We start from the raw sequence: 13,510 nt of genomic DNA, 5'->3' as shown, positions 1-13,510 counted from the left end.
GTAAGTTAACTAAGGCTGACGTTCCCTTAGTTATCATCAGTACGACAATGATCTCTGTGAAAATCTCACTAACAAACGCCACGAATATTGTCACGGTTATGTTCTGATTTCATCTTGGTATTGGAAATCAGTATGATTCATAGCTAAATACTAGTTTGAGATTTGGAATGGTAGTTTCAGGTTGGCAAAGTAAGGTTTTTTTAAACAGTTTTTTTAAAAGAGCAAAACGGATCAGCGTTCTTTAAAATCTACCTTGTGCTGAAGTAACTTGAATGGAAATTTCATGAACGACTAGTCTAACCAACAATAAAACGTAGGCTTTGTGTATATTTGTGAACTTCAGTAATCCAATATAAATGAGGAAGTTCAGTATCGAAATCAATACCCGATAATCAAAAAAAAAAAAAAAAAAAAACATGTAATAATTAAGCATATTAATTACTGTAAGTTAGTATTTCTTCCTTGGAAAAATGGACTATGTGTAGTTTGAGCTTCCTTGGTTATCAAGCAAGCCTAGTTCTTTTGTAGGAACGGAAGGTTTTAAGTTACAGCAAACTAATACATTTTGCTACACTTTAGACGCCTCAGTTATCGGTCTTCTAGTACGATGGGCAGTTATCATATTCATAAATTAGTATCTGGTGATGGAGTTTAAATATCATTTAATTGTGGTAGAGGTATAAAGGTCTTAACTGAAATTAATTAAACAATATCAAAACTTTCAACATATATTTAATCCGAAACACTGATTAATGACCACACTATGATAAAGATAGATGTCAAATTTGTAGGTCGTTTTATTAAGGGGCGAATTTAAGGGACATACCTATGTACTATAGGCTATTGATTCTATGTCGGCTATGTGACAAGGATAATGATGATTTACAGGCGACTGTATGTAATTAGTACTTATAACAATCCTAAATATGTTGTTATCCGTGAAGTAGCTCAGATGAATGTATTACTCGAGACTTTTGTCATAAGGTCGACGTCGTGATCAAGCGGCGCCTAATTTACTGTCTATTACACAAGCCTAGACGCTACCTGTGATGTCAGGGACCAGTCCAGATAAAGCTTAGTTACCTTAATGTCAGAGAAACGATGATGTGCTTTCTCCAATATTACTAATATTACTATAACAAATAAGTTTCCGTTGAAACGAAATAAAACACGAACATACGGGCAATCATAAATTCGACATACATCATATACAAATCGCTGTGCAGGTTAAAAAAATTATTAGAAAGTTGAAAATTTGGACACTTTTCAGATAAAACTTGATACTGTACTACCACAAAGTTATGAGAGGCTTGTCTTCATATCAGGTAGGTCACACATCCTGGTCGCATTTTTAAAAATTCGATTTCTCGGTCTTCACCAGTGCAAATTTACTTGTAAAAGCGGACGACCGGTTGGTAACATTGCGGTAATTAGGAGGTGATCTTATTATTCTGTTGTAGCTGTAATAGAGCAGTTTATTTCACGGGTAATGGGCATTTGTCCCCCGTATTACAACCACACACTTACACCAAATTACGGAAATTTAATCCGGACGCCCACTCTAAACGATTTAATCGTAAATTTATCGCTTAAAAATCAAATATTACACAAACGCGCTGTGTCGGTAAACTTGTGTATGTTAACCTTCGTAGATCTTAAACAGAAAATCGAAAACCTTAATTCCTTAAATCTTGAGTAGGGACTAAGCAACGTTAAGTCCACGACTAATCAGGAAAGAGTGGTTCACATGAAAGTAGCGTAAAAGTCAGGTCATACAGGTCGGTTGTTAGGAGGCCATCGTTACGTAAACAAAAAGTTAGGGGGCCATCATTACGTAAACAAAAAGTTAGGGGGCCATCATTACGTAAACAAAAAGTTAGGGGGCCATCATTACGTAAACAAAAAGTTAGGGGGCCATCATTACGTAAACAAAAAGTTAGGCACTAAACAAAAAGTTAGGGGGCCATCATTACGTAAACAAAAAGTTAGGGGGCCATCATTACGTAAACAAAAAGAAACTAGGGAAATATCAGGTTGTACATATAAATTTGAAGAGGCATTAGAGGTAAACAAGGCATGTGTTCTAGAGTAAACTATCAATACTCAGTTTTCATGGGGTTTAAAAACATCGATATATCAATAATCTATTGAGCTATTTCTTCACGAAAAAATTGTCCAGAATTTCTGTCTGCGCGATATTGTATTATCTAAGGAGAAGAAGTGGTTAGAATGAAACAGATATTTGCTATCGGTTTAATATCCCTATACCGTTTGGCATAAACTTTGACGAATAACCTCTGGTACATCAGACCTATGCATATGTTCCTAGCTTATCTGAGACATACCAAGGAAAGCGATATGTTAAAGGAATCTTATGTAGCCTGTAGCAGTCTATCAATTCTCATCGAATCAAATGTATATCTTAACATTTAATTGTGTATAAACCCTTGACAATTGAACAGTTTTAATTGAACTCGGTGCTCAGCACGTATGTTAGATACGGTTCGAAAATCTGAAATACTGACAAGTATTCGGGATGTACACAAAAGAATAATCTGACTATTTTGACTGTTTAATTTACAAAATTCGTACGCAAAATAGAATGTTGCATTTTGTATCGAATCTTTCCTCACAATTCAATCAGGACGGGAATTAATTGCCACAGAAGGAGAGGGGTACAAATCAGTATGCACCAATTGTATTGTTGTGTGTCACACACCTACGGAGCATGGAAATTATCAAATTACGCTGCAATGCTTTTGGAATGCCTGACAGCGTACGACGTAATGCGTCCAACGTTGAAGGTGTGTTTATCAGACGTCGCCCCATTTCTTTCAGAGACAAATCAGGGGACACAGCAGGCAAATAACGTTTCTCTGCTGTAGATATGCTCCAACTACACGTACAGTAGATGTGTTGAGTTGACCTGCTTTTACGCTGGCTATTGCAATAAATCAAAGAGCATGATGACTTATATCTTCGTCACGACAGCGCACACCGATTAAGTCGCCTTCCACTATAACCAAAAGGGTCCTCACATGCCTTGTAATGCCAACCCATATCAAAACACTGCCTCTTCCGAACTAACGGGGCTTAATTACAAAAATGTCACTGTTTTTTGTTTGCTCAGAAAAAAACCCAGAAAAATGACACAGGGTTAGTACCCTCAGGTTGTGCTTTCTATTTTCCAGACTCGGACAGATAATTCACAATCAGTAAAGCTTTCTCGGTAAAATTGATATTGATAAAAGTTTGCGTTTGTCTCTCGAGACATAGATTTTTTTATTAAGGCACATTCTAATATGACTATTTAGAATAATTCACTCTCTTAGATACAATATAGATGGATATTAATCCTCACAGTAAGACCCTGCGTTTCCAGATTCATATCCTACTGTGAAAAGGTGGTTGGCAGAATTTAAACGTGGCAGGCAGAGCCTTGGGGATGACGCCCGTCCTGGAAGTCATGTTGCTGTCGCTTCCCCAGAAATGGTCAATAAAATATATGCTATTGTTATGGCTGACAGGTGAGTTACAGAAGATTTATAGCCAATACTTTTAGGATTTCACAGGAAAGAGTACATCTCATTCTTAGGGAAGGTCTTGCAATGAGAAAATTCTCAGCTCGTTGGATAACCAGACTTCTGACAGTTGATCAGAAGCACATCACTTGCGTCTATCATTTCACCTAGAGGCCAAACAATAGTCTAAACAGTCACCCTTGCCAAAGAATGCAAAGACTGTTCCGTCAGACGGAAAGGTCATGACCTCAGTATTCTGAGATGCTGATGGTACTCTGATGGTAGACTATCTGCAAAAGGGACAAAAACATTAATGACACATATTATGCATCAATTATTAGGCAGTTAAAGAAAATATTGAACTCGTGCGTCGCGGAAAACTCAGTAAAGGTGTATTGTTCCACCAGGACAATGCCACTGTGCACAAGTATGTCATTGCCATGGCCACCATTAACGATTGTGGCTTTGAATTATTGGGCTTATGCTTTATTCGCCTGGTCTCGCTCCATCAGACTTGCATCTATTTCCAAAATTGAAAAAGGCCATTTCCGGAACCCACTTTCGTTAAATGATGACGTCATACATGCTGTGGAGAACTTTCTGAACGGTCAAGGAAAGGACTTCTTTGAAAGTGGCATTGGGTCCCTTAAACATGGCTGGCAAAAGTTTATAGATACTGAAGGGGATTATGTCAGAAAATAATGCAAAATGTCCGCCAAAAGGCAAACCCTTTAATATAAGGCTTATAACTTACCAATAAGCCCTCGTTCGTGTGACTTAATTGTTGACGTAACGTCACACAATCGATGTGACAGGGGACGGTTACATGCATCATTCATGAAATGAGATAAAGTATTGCCTTTAAAGTGTGGATACGCATGTCCAGGATAAGAGCAAAATATATCAACCTAATGATGGGCTATTCAGAAGCATTGTGTTGTTTTTCTATTGTTCTGCAAGGATGTCGGACGTCTGTACATAAATCTTATGGCTTCGACTTCGTTCTATCGCTAAAAATTCGCCCTGATAGGCTTAAAAGAGGATAATTGTACATGTAATACACTGTCTGAGATATTTTGACACTAGGTCTTCCTAATGACATCGCATTTGTTATTTTCAGAACAATGAAACGTTAAGGTCTAGGACATAACAAATAAACGAAGTGTCTGCTGCAGTCCTAAATGGACTTATTTAGCATTCTAAGCTTGATCAGTTCAATGTCTAAATATGACAAAGGCAGACAATACTTGAAGGCAAAAACACCGTGTGTTAAGTGTGAAAGACAGGGATAGGCACACACCTAAAGCTTTGCGTGTTTCTTCTTACATCTCCTTGATAATTCATTTTAGTTTCCATAGTAAGGCATTCTACATAGGATTTATTAGGTAAGCTAGTCTGGTCCGTGTTACGCGGGGTATTTTTGTCTTGTTCCATAAGCGGTGTCGAATGATTATGTAGGATTGTCCGGGTTTCACACAACAGACACACCATGTCAGTGCCACCATTGACTGACTTACAATACAAGAACATATAAATGTAGTAATGACGTAACATATTAGAGATTAATATTATACAGGTCAGTGGTGAAAATGGATACTGCATTGTTGTCGTCATAACACGTAAAACACAATTATCGCTTTAATCAAAAGCGATAACGAAATAAACATATGATTGTCAAGCAGTCGTTTATAACTGGTTCTTATATGAAAACAAACAATAAGTTTATTTGCAACGTTTTACAGCTCATCAAGCTGTTCAATCAAGCCTTTATCAAAACTACAGACCAGCATCCTTAGTACTATCAAATCTGGTCTACAGTCTTATTGTGATACCCAATATTAAAAGACAAAACCTTTATTCTCTTGTTACGAGAATTTTATTTCCAAGAAATGTGAAAGTCGGTATATATGTATAGTTGTGAACTACACTGAAGCGTATTTCGTAAAATGTTCAAAATCAAAGAAGAATTATACGGAGGGCGAAATAATAAAAAGGGTTTCTGTATCTGGTTGACAACTTCGTCGAGTTTGATGGCAAGATCTTCCAACAGACTATTGGCATACCCATGGGAACTAACTGTGCCTCTTTGTTAGCTGACTATTTCATACAAGACTGAAGAGCTGATTAAAACACAAAGACCGCGCAAAGTCGTTCAATTTCAAATAAACTGATGACGTCTTTCATTAACATGAAATTTATTGACCACGTCCATCATTTATACCCACCGGAGTAAGAACTCAAAGATTCTACACACTCTTCTACATCAGCCACTTATCTTGGTCTTTTCCTACAAGAAACCAACACGGACAACTTTCCCCCGAATTGTATGATGAACGTAATGATTTCAATTTCCCTATTGTAAAATTTTCCATTTCTTGATAACAACACCATGCACCACCATCCTAAGGCGTTTAAATATCGCAGTGATTCGATATTTAAGGGCATGTTCCGATTATTCATTATCACGACTTTCGTGCAAGACGTCGTCAACTGATTGACAAGAAAAAATTTCAAAAATGGAAGTTAATAAAAATTATAGGGAAGTTTTACGGTTGTCATTGTGATCTTATTGAGAAACATTCTCTGTCTTTGTGTCATATGACGATGGACCTGTATGATGCTCGTTAGTTTGCCTGTTGGTTTCATTGCGGTATACATTGTTTTCGTTTTAGAACTTGACATTACTTAAAATGGATTTACCAAGGTTTACATGGGCAGGTGTCGTCGATGAAGCAAACGACACTTGCTCTTCCGGAACACATGGTCTTGTTCTCCTTATTCTTTTTTTATGAGTCCCCGTTTAAATCGTTTGAAAATATTTTGCGCTAGTTTTATCGAATTTATTGACATGTTGGTATTTTCTTATTTTATTTTCATATTAGGACCGAGAACTGCTGAGCATCACAATTTCAGTTAGCATAAATAAAATACATATTCTAATAAATGACAATATTTGGCAAATTGCAACTTTGTCGTCTTGTTTTATTTGGTAACAAAATTCCAACTGTAAATTGGTGATACATCAGTCTTCCAATGGTGTCATTTTATAACCATTTGATGCTATATTTAGACTCACAACTCGCACAGAACCGCCATTATATAGCTCCGAGATAAACACTCTAATTCAAAATACGATATATTTTTTAGATATCAATAGCTTCGATCGATATCGTGAGCGCTTAAAGCCAGCTTAATTTTCACATTAAAACATTCTTGGATGGTTTGAGATACATACAAGTACAAACATAAGCTATCGGTTGATCTCTGTAAAAGGATAACGTGTTTGATGTAAAACAAAACAGTCTGCTGATTGTTTTTTCTCTTACACGTAAAACATATACTATTTTAACTATTAAAGGAGTGTCTCTACCATCTAAAACATTTACTAGAATACAGCAATCAGATCGTCGCCCACCGCCTGGAAGTACATGTCTGGGATATTAAGAAACACGTAGATTGGACCCACCGGGAACAAAAGACCAAGGCTTTCTTGTGTTGCTGAGCGCGATGTATTGTATAGCATACACAAACATAAGGTAGGCATTGTCCTTCGACATTTATGTTAAAAACAAGAAGACGTCTGCGATTAAAATGGGAAATGGAAACAATTTTCTACCTGAAGGCAATACGTATACATGTATAATTAAATACACGTGAAGACAACGTCTAACGCTATCACGAACAGCTGGTACAACATCATTGTTACTCTGTCTGTCAATAGTCACCGACAACTTTTAATGAATACCCAAAGCTTTGAAGCTGTGACTCCCGACCGATTAATGAGCAAATGAGTCTCAAAACAACACCAGGTCACATCCATATCCACCGTAGGATGGCGGTTTGTTCACGATTTCTCTTTTGAATATAGGTGACATATGGGGAAATATTTACTGATAAAAAAATCTTATGAAACAAGCGGTTTTCCGTTATAGATCTTTCTCTCCAAAAGCTGGAAGAGTGAGACATTGAAAACAGGATGGCGAATGAGGGAAAGTTCCAATGTTTTCTCAGGCCTACCATCAAAGGAACAGATAACGAAAACAGGATGGCGAACGAGGGGCAGTTTCTGTTTTCTCAGGCCTACCATCAAAGGAACAGGTAACGAACACAGGATGGCGAACGAGGGGCAGTTCCAATGTTTTCTCAGGCCTACCATCAAAGGAACAGGTAACGAACACAGGATGGCGAATGAGGGAAAGTTCCAATGTTTTCTCAGGCCTACCATCAAAGGAACAGATAACGAAAACAGGATGGCGAACGAGGGGTTGTTCCAATGTTTTCTCAGGCCTACCATCAAAGGAACAGGTAACGAACACAGGATGGCGAACGAGGGGTTGTTCCAATGTTTTCTCAGGCCTACCATCAAAGGAACAGGTAACGAACACAGGATGGCGAACGAGGGGCAGTTCCAATGTTTTCTCAGGCCTACCATCAAAGGAACAGATAACGAAAACAGGATGGCGAACGAGGGGCAGTTCCAATGTTTTCTCAGGCCTACCATCAAAGGAACAGGTAACGAACACAGGATGGCGAACGAGGGCAGTTCCAATGTTTTCTCAGGCCTACCATCAAAGGAACAGCGATAATTGAAGGGTTAGCACATCAGGAAAGATTAGAACCAGCGTGACAACAACAAATTATCACCCATCAGAATCGCTTAAAATGGTTAAGCCCAGAAACATTGAAAATAATAAGTATGATTAGTGATATGGAGATACATACTCAAGGGAAAAAGAAACGCAGGTTGACATTATTTGCAATAGCTTGCTAACGCGTTGTTAAAGAACAATGAAAATTGGCCAAGTAACTCTGTAGATTACAGTGCACGTGGTCCTGTATATAATGTTGCATTATTGTATTGCGCAACTATGTCTTCCGGGGAAAGCACTAAACAGGTAAATCTCGTGCACAGCAGTGTTCTGACATTGAGTTACACTGCTCGTCATACCATTATGTAGTCTTCATGGAGACACAGCATTTTCCTAATTTTAAATAGGATTGAACAATGGCACGGCTGACCTTCAGAGGGGTCAGGCGATTGCGATGATTATGCAAGGTCAAAGGCAAATACAGGTTACTAGACATTTCGGTGTCCATATTTGCACTATAGAACGTCTCGTTAGACGTCTAAGATAAACTGAGCGGGCTGCCGACAGACATAGGTTTTGGTGTTCGCGCATGATGCCACGACAGCTTTATTCGTCCCGTGCATTTGCGCAATCAGCACCTTGCTGCCACTAATCTACCCTTCATACCACAGGTACTCATAACCGTCCTATTAATGTAAAAACTGAAAGGTAACAATTGCAGGAAGTTGGTCGGTCTGCGGGCACGTCAACAGTTTGTAGGTCTGCCCCTTACCGCTGCTCATCGCCATCGTCGTATGGCTTGTATGGCGGCACATGCCCACAGCATATTCGCATGGAGGCAGTGGAGGCGGGTCTTGTTTACTGGTGAGTCCCGGTTCAACCTGTTTCGAGCAGACGTTCGAAGTCGTGAATACCGACGCCGTGGAGAACGTTTTGTCGACTTCTGCGTAGAAGAGACGGATAGGTTAGGGGATGGATCGGTTATGGTGTGGGGAGGAATCTCACATGGAGTTATATCACCACTGGTTGTAGCAGCGAGTAATTTAACTGCTGCTAGGCATAGAGACGAGATCCTCCGGCCCCATGTTGTTCCTTTTTTGTAGCAAAACAACCTCACATTCCAGCAGGATAATGCTCGGCCCCATGTAGCGAGGATCTGTCACGACTTTCTCACTAACAACAATATCCGCCCACTGAACTTGCTATTGAGCACTTGTGGGACCAGCTGGATAGACAGGTTCGAAAACGTCCCCCTGTTACTCTGGCCCAACTGAGAACAGCCCTCTTGGAAGAATGGGCCCACATCCCAATGAGGAAAATAAACATATGAACTCCATGTATATAACCAGGGCTGTGGAGAGAGCGAATGGGGGACATACTCGGTATTGACAAGCCAGCGCCCACAATATGTCCATCTCGATTTCAGATTACAGAGTTCTCTTTCAATTCCCTTTCAATTACTCCTAAATCACTTACCATATGCAAATCGCTGATTTTGCAGTTTGTTCTGTATGGATTAATCTTCATTCTTAATTAAAATATTGAACATTATCCTCGACGTCTTGCCTAGAATCATCTTCAAAGTTTACCCTGCGTTTCTTTATCCCTTGAGTATATATACTTTATAAATACCTGTCCGTGCTAACAAAACAAATTAAACAAACTGAACAAAGGAATGCAAACTGGAAACGAGAGATCGCCGTACTGTAAAATTACACTATGCCTTAAGCATGAACCAATCACTGCAAAGTAAAATCTAAATAAAAAAATGCTTAATTGAAAAAAACCACACCAGACAAATGGATGAGGTAAAACGAGGCTGATAAATAGGAGAGCGACAAAAGAGTGGTGATCCATACGGAGGACCCTCCGAGCAGAACAGACCTAGAATTAAGTGTGTAAAGAAAGACGAAAAAAAAAAGAAAACATTTCATGGCTCAGAATAAAGGCACCTGCAGAATTTGGGAAAGAGAACGAGATGAAAAAATCTTAATAAAGAAAACACTACGATAAGGGAGAAATATATAACAGTAAACAGACGATGGGATATTTAAATAAAATACAAAGATCTGTACAGCGAAAAAAACCGTCATTCACTCTCCATGGAAATGTGAAAACAAAGAAATAAAAATAAACTTGTAATGAAAAACGACAGAGAAATGACGCAATTAACATTGCAGGTTTAAGATGCCCAGAGATAATATTGTAACGAAAGCATCAGAAGAAACATTCAAATGTCACCAACTTTTTTGTTAATATCTAGCAAAACTTACATAGACTCATAGACGGTGTGACGTAAAAATCAGCGAATGTGAATTTATCAGAGATCAGAGTACGAATTCCGGTTTCAACATGAGACAAAAACAAATGTTAAAATCCATAAAAACCAATATCTTAATTAATTTCTACGAAACCGCTCCTTAATTTCTCTTAGTCAATCACGCTGCTCATTATGAAGAACTTTTATATTCCGGGAGAATCATGGAAGTTAGCAAGTTCAACACGTTTATTTCTAATACAAATTGGAATTTATTTATCTTGTAAATAACTGATGACTTGATTTATATAAAGTATTCGTGTGATTGTAATTGATTCATGGATCGACAGGTAGACGTTATATTTCTAGACATTGTCACATCAGATATAAAGAACGAAAAGAGAACCGGAACTTGTCAATGATATCGTCTATATTGGTTTTTTTATCATGAGAAGTTCAATGTAAGATATTTATTGTAGTTATCATGATTCCCTCCTATGTAAACGTCGATCATCTGCCTCAACGTTGCCGATGACCACCATATATGGGTTAAAGCCACAATGATTGCCGTTACAACATGATGGCGTTGATCCAATCAAAGTATGCGTTACATCATCATTGTGTTAGAATACTGTATAAACCTTATTCACAGGAAATCACTCTATTGAATGTCTACATTAAAAATAATATTAAACTGAGCAGTATCATAAGCATGACGATTTTAATTGTCGTAACGTCAACTCTCACTTACAGATGATGGCTACGTCAAAATGATCGAATTTCTGGTTTACGATGTCTGCGTTGAGTTTGGTTGTAAACCCATCTTACAGACTCGGAGTTTATCTCTCTTAAAATAGGCAACAAATACCCAGCGCAGTCATTCGACGTGTTCAGATATATGGATGATGACGTACCGTGAAAATAAAAAACGATACTTACCAAATATTGGATATAAAGAACGCTTACTGCAATATATAAACGATATCATGAAATAACAAGTCTATAGTCCCACCAGAATTAGATATAAAGAACATCAAAATCGCGTCCGTATCATCTACACTAGCGTGAGGATTTTCAGGTGGTAGCGACTCGCTCTTATGCAGCCTGTGGTGTTTTATAGTTTGATTCATTATTCAGGGTCTGCTTCCAATATAACGATAAAAGATGGCTACAACTGGCCAATAAAAATAAGGATCTCCACCATGATCTCATTTTTGAAATGTTCCTTTTCCTTATGCGATGTGACATGTTCAATACTCGTTAGTATATGGGAGTTGGCTTCCTTAGTTATGGCAATTTCATTCTGATTTTAAAAGCTGGAAATTGACCTAGATTTACATGGCTGGTGCCGTCAATGAAGCAGAAGACGCTTTCTCTTCCTTAGCAATTGGTATTTTTCTCTTCGTACTTTTGAAGGTTTTCGATGAGTATCTTTTTCCAGATTTAATCCTCGTTTTATCGATTTTCCTGTCAGAAACTGATAGCATGGATATATCACAACCAATAGACTTATGGATCTTTCGGTCTGATTGGATGTCTTATTTATGCGGTAGAAGTTTGCCGAAATCCATGCTGTATCTTGCCCCGTTAGTTTTATTGACATCATCAGTGAAGATATAAGACAACATATCAATAAACCCCGAGAGATTTTGTTCATGTTCGGAATTGATGTATACAGATGTACACCAACTGATCATAATAATTGTGATGCGGCAGCTGTTTATATTGACTGTCATTTTACGTCACCAGAAATAGACTATATATAAAGATCGTATTCGATGCAATAACATCACGGATTTTGTATTTGAGATTGTGTTTAATGTGTGTAATATCAGACTCTTAAACATTCTATATACAGATTGAACATAATGGCCTAGTCTATTATCTAGAACACGTTCTTCTCATGTTAAATGTTAACTGCATCACTGTGCAGTGTGAAGATATGACATTTCATTTGAATGAAATGTCTACCTTCACGCCCCTTTTGGAATATCGACTTCTTCACGCAACAAGAGAGTGTCAGGTGAACAAGGCGGTTCCTTGTCAATGGACAATAATCAGAATAGGTAGACTTTTTTTTATCACAGCCATTTGTTGTGTAGACTATTCGATGACTACACTGTTGCCTTCATCAGACAGAAAACCAATGTGAATATCCACACTGAGGTACTTTTCGGTGGTAATCTAATCTTCTGTACTCTCAGGTAGAATGTGATAAGGTAATAGTGTATAGAGGTCAATTGCTGATCTTCCACACGTACTTTAAGTGGTAACGATGTTCTACTCTGTGAAAGTCGATTCGGCTACAGTTTGCTTTAAATCTGTGTGAGAGTCTATGCCTTCTCTTCGCCCCTTTTATAGTAGCCTTTCTAGGACGGTTGTGGATGACTTGTCTTGTTGGTTTTCGTGTCTTTCTTGTGTTTACCGAGCCAGACCTTAATCTTCTTCCAGTTTCTCCGACATAAGACGTATCTCAATTCTTTCATCCGATCTTGCCTACGCGTTCCGCGACATAAGTGTTTTAACCTTAGAATGATACCTTTGAACACCTCTGTGGAAATACGCTCCACTCAGGTCATATTTCTGATGAAGATGCAGTCTTCCAAACGTCAGACGTAAATTTTCATACTGTTTTCTCTCTCGAGAAATAATCATGTTCTTTTAGACAATATACAATTTAAAAATTATCTACTCAAACAAGTCAATAAAACTTAGAGTAATACAATCAACAAACGAATATCGGGTTAACAATATATAAATGTAGTATTTTGTGATGACAAGATATGTATGTAGAAACGTTTGACTACGGTTTCAACACATTACATGTGTCTATACAAACGGAAAACAAAGCCAGTCTATTCCAGACGAAATCTCGTATACATATAAATTATTCCGGTTCAGGATTAGGTGCACGAGACTTGTATTACAATATATTACAAATAATCTCTAGTCGCTGGTGAAGGACACAACCGATCATCTCGATTCGGCACTTTAGCATAATAATGCAGAATATCTATAATGTTAACAGATTTATTACAGACTAATATGACCAGACAACATACTTGTGCGTGTTTCCAGTCTGTTATGTTGTTTCTTATACACTTATATCAAAAGGTTACCACAAGGCCAATACCTTTCTACCT

The sequence above is a fragment of the Ylistrum balloti genome, unplaced genomic scaffold (assembly GCF_031769215.1).
Source record: "Ylistrum balloti isolate Yb309-2 unplaced genomic scaffold, AGI_CSIRO_Ybal_v1 Utg370614, whole genome shotgun sequence".
Classification (NCBI taxonomy): domain Eukaryota; kingdom Metazoa; phylum Mollusca; class Bivalvia; order Pectinida; family Pectinidae; genus Ylistrum; species Ylistrum balloti.
Note: the sequence above shows the minus strand (reverse complement) of the source record.